Source organism: Macrosteles quadrilineatus, unplaced genomic scaffold (assembly GCF_028750875.1).
Source record: "Macrosteles quadrilineatus isolate MER2022 unplaced genomic scaffold, UCM_ALF_1.0 Scaffold_9__3_contigs__length_116548681, whole genome shotgun sequence".
NCBI lineage: Eukaryota > Metazoa > Arthropoda > Insecta > Hemiptera > Cicadellidae > Macrosteles > Macrosteles quadrilineatus.
In genome coordinates, this window is record NW_026542602.1 from 104817310 (window position 1) to 104833207 (window position 15898).

The following is a 15898-nucleotide window of genomic DNA, read 5'->3' on the forward strand; positions in this document are numbered from 1 at the left end:
AACTCACTAGTCATTCCAAACTCCAACAACTCGCCTACTTAATGCACGGCCTTTAAAATCAATACATAACAATTGAATACTATGTTATTATTTTTGTAAGTAATTATTTTTTGTTTGATGCCTGATAATCCTGGAGGACGTACTTGGAGGGGAGACTGTGTTTTTTTTTATCTGGAGGAAAAGTTGTACTAAAATTAAAATTACGATATGATTGATGATGGTAAAGGTAATATAACATACATTCATACATTTTAGGATACAATTATGATACATTTTACCTTCGATGTCTTCACAGCAATCCGTAGATCGGGGAATCGTCATGGTTCTTCCGTCTGGAGGGGTTTCATTAAACTCAAATCAAATCAACTCATTTATTGTCTGTGTAGAGAACAAGAATGAGAATTTATTTGGTCTTTTAAACATGCAGTTACATGCAATCAGACACAAGTCATTTATAATAATCATCTGGTAACAATCAGTTAGGCTAACAGTCCCAATTAGTACATGCAAGTTATTGATAACAATGCATAGACAAAGTAAACTAAAAATATAAAAAAAACAATCGTTGCCAAAATAAATCATTAGATTTAACTCCAATAAATGACCAAAGTGTGTAATACCTGGGATCAACTTAGATCACTCCAAAAAAAGTAACTTCTATCAAATTAATCAGCCAAATTGATTTATAATTCTGAAATGTTTTATTAATTTTTAACTAGCCAATTCTTCAAAGCAATTTTGAATTCCGTGCCTTCTATACCCTTGATTTTGTTTGGTAGGTGGTTGAAATAGATAGACACCATCACAAATAATGGGTCGCTGTCAATGCGCCACCACGTCAAACCGCCACCTCGGTGTTTTGGTCAGAGGCGTCAACCCGCCACCACAAAAAAACCGAGGTGGTGGGTTGACGTGTACGTACAGGTCAACCCGCCACCTCGACAACAGGCCCCCACGACAACCCACCCCCACACAATTTTCCGAGGTGGCGGGTTGTCGTACACACTCAAGTCAATGAGCCACCACAACAACATGCCACCACGACAACCCGCCAACACCAGTTTTTATTAGAGGTGGCGGGTTGTCGTGAAGCTCCATGTTCGATGTCGGCAACCCGCCACCTCGAACGTAGGCGACAACGTGCCACCTAGTCAACCCGCCACCTCAGTGTTCGGTGCCGTCAACGCGCCACCTCGCTGAGCGGTGTAACAAGAGCAAATGTCACTCATAGGTGACAACGTGCTACCTCGACAACCCGCCACCATGCACTCTTGTCGTAAATCGGTTGGATTTATATTCTGTAGCATTAAATATATTGTACTTTGATTCAGTTAATTTAGAGAAAGTTAATGTACCTAACTCTTAAATAGCATTTCTGGAAATTTTAGTTTATTTTCGGAGGAAAGATTGATAGGTAATAAAATTATTAACATGGTGAAAACCCGACATTTGAAAGGGTCTCACGCTCTTAAGGGTAGGAACTTTTAAATTCTAAAACCTTAATGCAAAACTACGAATTGGTCCAAATCCTTTAACACCTTAAACGTTGAAATTTGTCCACAAATAAGGGAGGAGTAGTGTTCACAAAACGCAGCCCTCGCGTATTAATATGAGATGATAAAAACTTATACAAAAAAAATAATATTTAATTTTACTTAATTGCCAGTGAATAAACAATTTTTTCCCTACGCAGTTACCTAACAATGTACATGTTCTCTCACTGATTTGAGAAAGCAAAGTGGCCAATTCGCTCATCAGTGAGACAATGTTAAACATTGTCTCACTCTAATTACTTTGTCTCACTCACTCCAGATTTGCAACGTGAAGGCACGAAATAGTGAGCGCGTAACATGCAGACAAGGTCGTATGCGCGCGAAATACGTTGGCAGCACTGGCTGTAAATCAGCTGGTAAGCTGTTGTACTGTTGTATCATTAAATGTAATATTAAAAGTTCACTTCTGTGTAAAAATATGTCACGTTTCTTTACCAATTTATTTGTTTTATGGTAACTGTAGGAAAAATATAATGTGCAACTCGAGTGCAAAGTGCAATTGCTCACTAGTTGCACAAATAACTATTTTTCATTAGGCGTATAAATATATATATATATAAGTTTTTATGCGCACCTACCATCACGTGCGCACGCAACATACGTGTGAAAAGCATGCATTTTATAAATTTAAACCGGCGATAGTCAGGGATAGTCTTGCCAATGGTGATCGCGAAAGCAAGACGCAAAGAAAATTGTATTCACTTGAATTTAAAAAAAAATCGGGTGAAATTATCGGTATTCTGTGACTACGAATACTAGAAGAGACCCGGTATGGATTATAAACATAAATAAATGATGTTTTTAAAAAATAGTACAACACCCCATTGCTGTAACAATTATGGTCCAAAAGCTATTTCAGCTTTTGTGATTTTTAACTATATACTATCACCGCTTTCCCATGATATAGGATGTTAAAAAGCTTATGGGAGAAAGTTTTTTTCAGAATAATGATACCGTTTATTTTTACTTTTATTTTGTCATTTCTAATGTTTGATATTAAGTAATCGTCCGTGATATGAAAAAATTGATTCACGTATATTGACGCTTTCAATTGGCTGAAGGCCACTGGGGCAGAGCCCTGATGGAATTTCAAATGTGTTTTGTTTTATGGAAAATTTACATGTCACGACCTATCCAACGACACCTTAAACTTGATGATCGGATGTGTAGCATTTTCAAAACAATAATCACAACATTTGTGTTGGCCAATTAAGTATTTAAATAATGATGATGTTTATGTGTAATTGTATCCTCGACTAAACAATTTTCACAATGTGCAGTATATCGTATCTACATAGGTTAAAATAATATTACTGATTCATTTGAACCTTAATTACGCATCAAGCAGTTTCATTATACGATTGTTCGTGCGTTTCCTGGTGAAGCCTGGAGGGTGGGTGGTTAGAGTGGCTCTAAACCGGTTTTGTATGGGCTTCAACCCTACCCCCAGGCTGGGAACGCGCCGCGGGCTCCCGACGACGCAGACTCCCGACGACACAGACTTCCGAACTGTGACGTCACGGCCGACCACCCCTCTCTCTATCTGAGTGGAGTGGGAGAGAGTCGCTGTGGCAACTCCCCCCGGTGCAGCCAAGGCTTACCCTCAAACGTAATTCTCTGTAGCAACCCCCCCGGTCCAGCCGACGGCTTAACCTCCACACGTAATTCCCTGCGGCAACGCCCCCGGTCCAGCCGATGGCACGTAATTACCACTGAATTAGCAATATATTTTTAATCAGTTTTGACGCATACCATGCCTTACACATATATTTCCGCTTAAAAAGATTGGAATAAATTATTAGAATTATTAAAATAGTCGCCCAAAATCTTTATGTTGTTCATTGCCAAAACTCGATTATATTGGCCATGTGATATTCAATTTAAATATGTCTTATTCCATAGGGAGCTAGTTTATACAAAAACGACGTTATTCAAATCCGTAAAATACTGTACCCATTCAATACGTGGTCGTTTCCAAATTGTGATTTTAATGTCAACTTAAGACTTTCTCTGTATTATTTGATCAGTAATCATCATTTGCATTTTTTCCTTTTGTACTGTGTTTAGGTCGTGGCTTGATTTTAACATGCTATGATTGTTATTGAATTTGGAAGATAGATAATGTTAAACGCGACAACGACCCATCGCATGCACTACTGGATATTAGAAGATAACACAGTTTTTGTGCGATATTGGACTAATTCCTTCACAGATTTTCCATAATAACTTCTTACCATGCTCACGTATTGGTACAAATTGCACAACATTCTGTTCACTACCCTGATTTGGAGGCTACTTAAAATAAATTCGAACTGCTTAACATGTGTTGGATTAACTTAACATAACTTGCACGTCACATTGTTTTTTTATATGTATATTAAGGTTGTATATTTAGTTACTGTGTTTTGCTAAACCTATGCTTAAATTAAACTAAAGAATATCATCAATCACTAAGTTGTACGTCGTTGATTTTTGTGTTCTAAAATCTGCTAATTCTAAAATGAGCTATTGATTAGATCGGACGTACCTGAAGCACGATGCAGAATCAACAATAATTCATTATAATCGTTTTAGGACTTATCTGAAATCAATGATACGTAATTCATTTTTATTTCATTAATTTGTTTGGCTTGGTCTTAAAATACTCCTGGAATTAAAGGCTTTTAAAAGGGAATTGCCAAGGGCTTTTATGTGCAAAGGAGGGGGTTTCACACAGTTTTAAGAATCTATATGCTGTAATCTCTAATGCGATGATTTATTTGCGATTTATTGTATTTTTTCAACACTGTGTTTCAACATAATAGATTTAGCAAAATTTTACAACAACAGGATATGCTTAAACTATATTATTATTCATTACAGTACATCAAATTTAGTAGGTAACGAAATAATCAACATGAAAAAACAAAATATAATATGATAATGAATGTTAATATTTTGTATTGATAACTTACTTTTTGCTATTGGGTAGTTGTTTTTGTTGAGCGTAGTCAAGCGAAATTAATTATGGACGGCCAGGCGGACCACCCCACAATAGCAGAGGTAGGTAGGTAGCCTTTTCCTTGTTCAGATATGCCCTGTCCACGACTTAGTGACTTCCATGCATCCCGTTACCCACCACACGCCGTTCTACTTCCCGATCACTCTCCTTTAAACATTTCAACAACTAAACCTTTAAGTGGCTTTAGGGTAATGTGGGTTGTGCTTATATTGAAAAACTATCTGATTCGTTCTAAAGTAGGAGGAGGGGTGAAAATAAGTACTGTATGCGTCACTCAAATTCCAAAACATTTCGGTTCCCCGGATAGATGTTTGACCCGAGAGCATCGGATTGAATAAGGAGGGATTGAATTATTGGAAACCCCATAAACTAAATATGGAAGTTACCAATTAATTTGAGTATTATTGATAAGAGATTGCAAAATAATATAATGTTTTCTATTTAGTAATTATATATTTCGGTGGTCATGTATGGTCATCCGGAGAATAATAAAAATACACCCCGTAATAGTTCAGGTTTATTTTCAAGCAATATTAAAATTGAGGTTAAAATAATTGAGGCGTCAGAAAAAAATACTAGTCCACTAAAATTAGTTATGGGAAAATCTTAGTATCGAATCAAAATATAAACAATGCAGCTTCTTGCTGTGAAACACTGCCATATACTACTGATTTCTCGTTGCTAAATAGACACATATAGACATTTAATTGAATATTATTTGCAGAACAAATCTTTTCTTTAATCAGTTCATTTGAAAACTTTCCATATCTGTTGTATCCAAAGGTAAGGCTTTTAACACTTAATCGTTCTCATTTCCCCCTAATTTGGACACTCCGAATCTAATAAAATTATTTGTAATTTAGAAAAATGCCCCAAAAGGGCCTAATTTGGGGGGTAGGGATGCTTTTTGAGAAATTTTCAAATGTAAACATGGGTTGTGTTATACATCAATTTAAAGGTATATATACCCTGATCATTTTGGTGCAAAAAAATTAATTATCTTTAACCGTATTTACAGAGTGGGTCAAAACGTTTAAAAAAAGGACTTTGAAGATAAGTACCGTATTACCTTAACAACTGAACGGAATAGCGCCAATTCTTTTTCCTAGCTTATTCTTGAGCTACTCTTTAAAATAATTTGTATTAAGGACATTTTCCGTAATATTTTCCAATTTAAAAATCTCAAATTTGAAGAATAAAAGAAAGCTGAAAACTCAAAAATTTTAAATAGCAAGGTATAACAATTTCATATCACGTGGAAGGTCCTTTTCAAACAAACATTTTACGTATTTCAGTTTTCTTTATATCTCTTACAGTTTAAAAATTACAGTAGAAAAACATTATTTTCTATGGTAAAATTATAACTAGTTTTCTAATAAAACACGTTGCACTTTTGAATCTACTATGTAGTAGTTCTAAGAGAGGTTATGTTTTAGCTTATAAACTAAACACTCACTCATTGCCAAATACAGTATATAATCAGCTGGTTGGTGTCATACTGTCATACTGTAAAACTCATTACAGTAGAGTGTTCGTCATGAAACCCCATTTGATTGAGCTGACGGCAAAGAGCTGTTTTCTGGACTAAATCCTTGCGTGGGAAGTTCGTCAAAACAGTGTAGTGTGACGTAATAGTATATTACGTTATTAGTCCTGAAAATAGGTGTTTACCGGACGAGTGTGTGGTCGTTCCCGTGCGACACGAAGTCGTATGGGATTACCATACGAGTCCGGTAAACACATTTTGGACGAGTGACTTAAGATATTTTACACCATACAACTCTAAGCTAACTTAACAATAAAAAATCCTTATATATATCCACCAACTAAAGGACTAACAATCACTACTCATAACCTCTAAGAGAGGTAATGATTTTGTTTATAACCACTCATTGCCTAATGTAATCATCCAGCTGGCTGTTGTCCGGTAAAAACTCATTACAATACATTAGTACGTAATGAAACCACATTTGACTAAAGCTGGCGGCAAACAGCTGTTTTCTGGACTAGGCCTAAATCCTTGCGTGGGAAGTTCGTTAAAACATTGTAGTGTGGCGTAATAATAATTTATTAAACATAAATATCTTGAATAATACAACATTGGTCTGTTTTACCTACCATTATAGAATCCCCATGTCCTACAGTAAATAACACAGTATTATAATTTAATAAACCCACCAATTAGTTCAAACCATCGATCTCTAAGTAATAGAGATCGATGGTTTAAACAAACGAAACAATTATTCTGAATTCAATTATTGGTTTAAATCAGCTGTGTGACGTTGTATATCCCAATGTGCTGTTGAAACTTCTACAGGTTTACATTAAAAGTCAGAGTAAATTCAGCACATTGTCTTCTTATTGCTTTCATGAATACAATATACAATAATTACATTCAAAAGCCAACATTCACTTTAATCAGTTTAGTGATTTATGTGGATGTCATACTAACTCACAAACCTCAACACTTTTCCAATAATGTCCAAATTGCGTTAACAATTATGTTCAAATTTGATGAAATATATTACGAATTTAGTGGGAATGAACAATATCAAAAAAATATGTCTATGCCATGCTTTACAAATCTGATTTAAAACAATTATATCGTTAATTTAGTGGAAATCAACAACATCAAAATCGCGGACGAAAACTCACATTTCCCCACTTTACCCGGAGAGAGGGATAGACGCCGTGACGTCATAGTGTTGTAGGGGTTTTCGTGTGGAGGACAAGCCATCGGCTGGATCGGGGGCGCTGCCGCAACGACTCTCTCCCACTCCACTCAGATAGAGAGAGGGGTGGTCGGCCGTGACGTCACATTTCGGAAGTCTGTGTCGTCGGGAGTCTGCGTCGTCGGGAGCCCCTGGTATCGCACCCCCAGGCTTCACCAGGAAACGCACGACCTCTACAAATTTGACTTAGGATTATAACCTGAAAAAAGTCAAAGCCAAAGTCCTTTATTTTTGTTAACCTGATTTTTGTTTTAAAAAAATGTTTTTTTCCCAAGATAATGACTTTTGGTACCATTTGCCTCCGTTTAATAACTGTTAATAATAATAATTAATAATAATAACTGTTATTAATCAACGCTGTTTGGCGAAATAATATTACATTTGGATGGTAAAAATGTAACTGGCCTAAGCGTTTATTTCAAGTTACGGCCTGATTCATACGTTGAAGTACAGTGATACTATACTAATATTACAAATGAAAGTTTGTGTGTTTGTTTGGGGTTCAATCACACAATAACAATTCATTTGGCACATCGGGATTAGGCTGAAATTTGGCATGATGAGTGATACCATCGCCAAATCCCCTCCAAGTGGCCAAGGTCAGGTCGTTGACCAATGGCCGGAGCGCGCGCATCACCTGTCACCACCTGTATCTTAGGTATCGTCACTCATGGGGTATCGTTCGATTCATAACGAAACGAGGAAACCCAACCTAACCTAACCGCCACAGCGCGCAGTATACATACTCGGCGGAGTTCACATGTGGCAGCTAGGGGCGGTGACGCATTCAACTCAATCTTGCCTTCTGGGAGGCAGAACTCAAAAACCGCTAATTGCAATTGAGTGAAAATTTAAAAACGTACGTTTTCAGGAAAAGCACTTTGCAAATATTTTTCCCCTTTTTTCAAAACTTTTATTATTTTTTTTATTTCATTAAAATTTGAAGTTTCATAAAATGTCCATGGTAACGCAATATCTTTGGTAGTTTTCTTTTTTAAGAGCATCTTTAGTAGAAAAACACAAAATCCTGTCACGACCATAACGGACGTTTAAATGAATATTAAAAATAGTCAATATTATTTTTATAACTATGTTTTGCTATAAACTAATTTACTTTTATGACCATTATACAATAAAAAGGTCACTGAGCTTTTGGTATATTTGGTCTTTCTAGAAAAAAATAAAAAAACTCAAAAAATAGAAAAAAGCCAATAAAATCTTTTTAAGTTTGTATAACTCCGAAAAAACTTACCTGAGACCCGAAAAACCGTTATGTTTGTATAGAGGTGTGCTTCTTTTGTGTATAAAACATTGAAATATGACGATATTTTAATTTTTGAAATTTTTATGATAGAAATCATTAACGTGATGGTCAGGGACAAGCGGTACGGTCGTGAATTGTCTGGAATAATCTAAATCTTTCTAAACAATCCTTCAATTATACTGTTAGTTATAATAAAACTATGTGTTTCAATTATTGAACTAAACTGTTCAATTTACAATTATATTAAAGTTATTGTCACGACCAAACACACTATAATCCATAAGGCTGGATTGGTCATGAAAAAAACCGCGATGGTCGTGAAACTTTGGTAGTGAAATTACGTGTTATTTGGCTCTGTTCTGGCGGTAGCCCTGCACCTCATGTTCGAGGATACAAAGTGGACTTCTAGGTTAATCTAGCAATTGAAATATCTTATAAACAAAAATTAACACCATGTCTACTTCATCGAATGACTACGTACGGTCATGGACACACCAAAATTACAAAAAACACAATCTTTCCTTTATTAATCTTGTAATTCCTCCTTTCAACTCAAAACGACCGGCACTACAATCCTGACGTACACCCCGAACTAGTCTCTAACACCAACTGACTCCATTGACGCCAGGCTTGCCACTGTCGTGCTCCAAAGTTGAAAATTTTTCCCAAATTGTCGTGACGCCAAATCGAGGGACAGACTTATTTTGTCATGGTAGTCAGTCTGCAATGACAATAAAATTATAATATGCTCCTTTTTTGTAAGTTTAATAACCATTGATGACATAAAAATATGGCTTTATATATTTCGGCATGAATAATTAGTCTAAAAACAGCGTGAAAGTTGGAAAATGTACCCTAGGGACACGTCATGGTCGTGAATTTTGAGACTTTAAAAATACGAAAAAAATACCTAGAACCTATTTAAAACCAAATAAATGTGTGTAACGTGTTGCCCCCGTCCCAAAAAATATTAAAACACATAATAATAAACTACAAATCCAGTATCTACGAAGTAACAGGCCAGGGACATGAAAACGTACGTTTTTAAATTTTCACTCAATTGCAATCATGTCAAATTTGGACAGTAAGTTAATTAAAGTATGTTCTTTCTAATAATGTGGTTATTTTTGGCCTTAGGTAAAAAAATCCCTCTAGAAAACAAGTGGCCTCCGAATAATACCAAAGTAACGGTACGGTATTTCCTGAAGCATGAAATGGAATTTAAAGCAGAACATAATAAATTCAATAGAACTCTTGGTTTTAAGATATCTCCTAATGAGTTTTTTGGAATACATCTGTCTGGTATGAACTTCTCTGGGCAATACCCTTGACTCAGAGGTCAAAGTACGTTGCCCGGTTGGGTCGAGTCTAGTTCTGTATTCTTTCTCAAATTCTTCTAAATAGAAAAACAGGTCGTGTACGCCCCATGTTAACTCTCGTCAACCCGCCACCTCGCACGTAAGCGACAACGTGCCACCACGTCAACCCGCCATCACTATTTTATGAGGTGGCGGGTTGTCGTGTACGCTCAATGTTCGGTGTCGTCAACCCGCCACCTCGCACGTAGACGTCAACCCGCCATCACACTAAAGAGGTGGCTGGTTGACGTGTATGAACACGTCTATGCACCACCAGGACAACGTGCCACCACGACAATCCGCCACCACACATTTTTCCGAGGTGGCGGGTTGTCGTGCACGCTAGAGTCAACGTGCCAACTCGACAACGAGCCACCACGTCAACCCGCCACCTCAAACTTCTTCTTCTTTTTGATGGCGGGTTGACTTGGTGGCGGGTTGACGTGGTGGCGCCTTGGCGCGTTCCCACAAATAATGGACTTCGTTCAGTTCTACCATCATAGATAAAACATACTCCTTGTGTGGAGTATGTTTTATCTATGGTTCTACTGAAATTCCTCCTCGCTCGGTTGAAGTCGTCAATCGTCTGTTGCTTCTTGTGTTGTATCTGTGGATTTGACTGTTTTTACATTGAAATGGCGACCATACAAAATACCTAGGTATTTTAAGCCAAGTATGAATGGAGATGAGTGTAGGATGAGTGGCCCGATCTTGTAGTCTTGTTAGTGACTAAGGCCGACATGTTCCTTAGACACAGCTGTTAATTAATAGCCCATACAGCTAATGGCAACTAAGGGACCTACAGTTTATAGTGGAATTCGAACCACATTTTTTTCCTTGTAATTTACGAATTGGTCTAATTATCAGGATAGTACTGTGGATAGTCGTACTACTCACTATTGCGGACATTATAATCCACACCAGGGAGCATCCCATCCACAGTGCATCCCTATAAATATCCACAATTTGTGACCTCCTAGTAGCTGGACTACAGGACACCACCCGTCCCAGTTCTTTATATTGTTTGTGGCAGCCGCATATCGTGTGCTGAAGATGAGGAACGAAAATCCTTATTATTGCACTGTACCTTGTGGTATGGCGAGCATAAACTTACCTGTCATGTAACCAAATTTTTTACTTGTTTCCTGACAGGCGTCATATTAAATTACTTTTTCCTGCTATCATGATAACTTTGATCACTTACTGTAAAGAAAGGGATACTCCCTAACTGCTCCAATCAAAAGTTTGTCTACACTCGTGTCACACACGAAGCTTGACAATGACTAAACTAGGCTCAGGCTGGTGCACGCAGACTAGAGAAACATCAGATCCAATGTCTGTCAACGATTCCCCAAAGAGCAATGTCATCGAATGGATACATATCTGAATGGAAAGAATGGGTTACACTGAGTTCATTTAAAGCCTTTCGGAGACTGAACGAGGATCGGAGAGCGTCAGACTAATAGGTTCCGGCTTTATCCATCACTGCCTCCTTGTATTTATTATTAGATCTAATAATCAGCTCCTTCTTCTATGAAAACATAAAAAAAGGTATAAAATAAAAACTCATTTAAATCCAATTTTGCAATTTTTATTTACTTTTTAATTTTATATTTTTTGTATAACTTATGAGACTTTAATTTAAGAAGTAGGCTACATGCAAAAAAGTAGGTACAGTAAATGTACACTAATATATCATTAATAACTGTCATAAATTAAATAATAAAAAAATACATAAATAAATGCCAAAATTAACCTTTGTTTCTTCCTAACTTGAGTATTAGTATTATCACTAACAAGTTTTTAAGTTCACAAAATCATTGTTTCATGCCTAAATTAATCCATATTAAAATAAAACTTTCAAGCAATTTAAATTTATCATGATTAACAACTTGCATGTACAGAAGACTTTCTTTGTTTAAACACTAAGAACCTGACCGCTGGTTGCTGGAGGTTAGTGCATAACTGCATACAGAGGCATGCGGTCACGTATCACTAAAGCTGCCATAGCTCAATTAATATTCGTCCAATCTTAACAAAATAAGAAGTCAATCAATTTATATTTAAATTGCCTTAAAAAAGTTATTCTTGTAATGTAAACGTTTTGTAAAATCAACGGTTTTTGAGTTATTGAAAAAACAAAATTGTAAATGGCCGCCATTTTGTTTTATGAATTAGGAAAATTGTCATAATTTTTTTGAAGCTTTGTCTAGTTGTCATAAGTGTTTGTGCAAAGTTTCAATTTTGTATGTTTAACCACTTTTCAGAAAAAAATAATAAGTGAAAAAACAAAATGGCGGCTGTGTGAGTATTTAAGGACTACCAGACAATTTATATATGATATTTAGATATGTTTCTTACCCAGGAACAATGCCCTTACATATTACTAGAGAGTTTCAGGACACCCTTTATAGGTATATATTACACTGTTAATTTTTTATGTCAATGTTACAAATTCGTTATGCAGGTTGTGTCTTGTTTGTTTACAAGCAATGGACACATTTGAGTGTGTGGTGTGAGATTCTTATCATAAGCTATTTGAACCTCAAGAAGTAAGAACATTGGAAAGTCTCCTGTAGGTACAATAAAAAATAATCCTAGTTAAATACTAATACTAATTGAGTATTGGCACCTTGTGGTAGGGTGCCTGCAGTTGTTGAACATATCACAGTTAAGATTAATTAAAAAATTTAAAAAATAATTTTGTAAACAACCATTCAGTATTAGGTAACAATTTGAACTTCAGCTTGTCATATACCTACGTACATATAAAATTTGTATAATATTTAAAACTATATGTATTTTATGTTGGACCAAGATTTCAACATAATCAGATAGCATACTTTCATGTAGGATTAAAAACTTTATATTTTCACAGTTTAAGAATTGGGGTAGAGGAAATGAGTCTGGATACTAGAGTTTGAATACACACCACCAGTTTTTCATCCTAATGTTTAAGAAGATACTGGGAGAAAGTATAATCTCAAATAAATAACCAATGTACTTAACAAAACAAAATATGGGCAACTTAAGATAACTGTTATTACATTTAGAAAACAATAAGGTGACCTACAGATATACTTTTGATTTAGGGAGGTCTTGGGGAGCTAATGAGACACACCCTGCACCCTGATGAGGAAGAACCTTAAAAAAGCCTGAATTCAATAAATTTAGTTAAACAAATGTAAACAACCTAATACTAACACTGTGTTTTATACATGTAAATTTTATTATTACAAATTACTCTTTTCAACAAAATAAACTAACAAAAGGTTAGGTTACAAAATATTGGAAAACTTGATCCAACATAAAAACAAGGCACCTTTCTTACATAGAATAAAATAAACGAGATAATGTAATGGCTAATAGGGTATAGATAGTGTAAAAATGTAATACAGTGAAACATGGTTAATTTAATAACCACAGGACCAGAAAAAATCAGTTATCCAAAAATTTGAGTGAGGTAAGTTTGGTAACAAAGGTTTCAAAATAGAAGTCACACTTTTGATTTTACACTTGTACTGGAAACAAATGTATTCAGTATTCAATAATTTTAGGGTATAATGAAAACTCTAGGTTTTTTTTCAGGAAAGGTCAAAGATTTGACGGTGGTTTGGCTTTGATGAGGACCATAACAGATGTAAACATTGTTATACTTACTCAACAAAATTTGAAGCTGCAAAATTGCAACAAGCGTACGATATGTAGAGGTTAAATGTGAACTTTAATTGATGGATAGGACTGTAAAAAACAAGGGTTGGCAGGTAGAGAGCAAGTCTGTAGGTGGATTGTAAGGGAGTAGGGGAGGAGAAGGCAATGAATTGACTAAGTTATAAGATGAGCAGTAATAGGCCGTATTACAACACCACACAGTATTTTGATTGTTTTTCGGCACATTTATCTTGCCATACCTCAGTTGCTATCCATTAATGAATGCAAACTATCCAAAGTTATACTGTACTAGAATTAACCATGATTTTATTTCAACATTGAGATTGATTAAACAACACCGATCTGCGAACAAAAAAATTCCAGTTTTATAAGTTTTTGAGTTAAAGAAATTAAAATTAAGCACGTTCCACTGTACAAAATGTAACTTTTAAATATAACATTTGTTAGAGGAAAGGAAAATGTAAGACAATACAAAAATACAATTGGATTTAAAATACAACAACCAGCATTTGAAAAGTAAAAATATTGAAAACTATGTACCTGTGATACCAGGCAATCCTGAACATACAAAGATTGCTAGTTGAGAGATCATTATGTACACAAAATATATTCCTGAGGACACTAGGTGGTATGGACATGGTAACAATTACAATTACAAATTGTTATGTTTACCATATTGAACACATTTGGATTATTGATTTGTTGAACACAATTTTGTTGTTAATTCTCCTGAGACTTGATTGAGCTCTGCTTTGTTAGATTTTTACTGTGTATAAATGTATCACTTACTACTAAATTGTACAAGAATATATTACATACAAACTATTTCTTAAGAGTTGTATGGGTTTTTTTATATGAAAGGTATTTTATAGACCATGAAGGCCCCCATACATTTGAGCAAGAAAGAGATTCACAAGATTTTAAGTTGCATATCGATGATTTACAGAACCTGAAATGCTAGTTTCTTACACTCCTAACTTTCACTATCTCACTAATACAAAAAATACAACTATTTGTCGATATAATTTTCCAATTTCTGTCAGACAGAATTATAAAATTATTGTAAATATTAGTTTAGTATTATACGAATCTATACTTTGAAAGACTACATTTGTATTAATGAAATTCATATACAAATTTTACAACAATATTTTGTTGAATGTCATAAATAAAAATATAAACTTTACTCATATATATATATATATATATATAAAACTCTAAAACTTACTTTATAGACACATACATCACTTTATGTTACAATCACAAACCTATTTCAAATATATAAAATCGTTTTTGAGGGCTTAATATAGATATACAGTAAAACTCTAATTATCTGAACTCCAATTAACCGAATCGCCGATTATCCGAATCGCTTATTTAAACAATTTTAAAAACGTAAAGCTACAGTATTAATAGGTTTCGCAAAATATCAAAAGGATTGTTATTAAACAAATTTAGCCAGTGTGTAATTTTGGACTTTGATGGAACACTACTTACTCTAAGAACATGTTTTGTATAGAACACTTGTGCTATGAGCATTGTAAACTGTAAAAATGTTCTGATTCAATTTATTATTAATTAAAAGTTCATTTAGTACCGTAAATGAGGATTTTTCTTGGAAATTCCCGGAATTCCTGTAAAACAACGATCATCCAAATTTTTGATTATCCGAATGGGGTCTGGTCCCAATTGATTCGGATAATCGGAGTCCTACTGTACACTTGCACTACATTTCAATATAGTCCAGTAAAAAAATTCAGTGATTTTTATTCATTTAAACATTCTAATGTGATGTAAATCCAGTGTTTCCCAACCTGTTGTACGTGTACCAGTAGTGGTATATTGAGGCTACTGTTGTGGTTTGTGCGTAGTTATATTCTAACTACGAGTATTATGTCAGGACTTTTTTGGCCTGGTGCGTCAGACTTATTTCACGGCCAAACAGCAACCACGTATAGTCAACAAGATGTTAGAACGAGGACGATATTATTTTGTTAGGTTAAGGTAGTCAAAACTAAGCGACTGACTTTAAATAATAGCACTCTGGTTAAATTAGCTAAATTAAAACTATAGCACCACTACTTCACTAAGATAAGTACTTCACTCAGATATTCATCAATTAATTAAAAATATAACCTTCTCAAGAAAGGTTTGTAATACCAGTTAGGGTAACAAACAATAAATATAAAAAAAGTGGTACACAGTATGGTTTTGTATTATTAAGTGATAAACCAGGAAATAATTGTTGGGAAACACTGATGTAGGCTATTATTACATTATCAGTTAATTATATATAATCAATCCAGAGGCTAAAATGA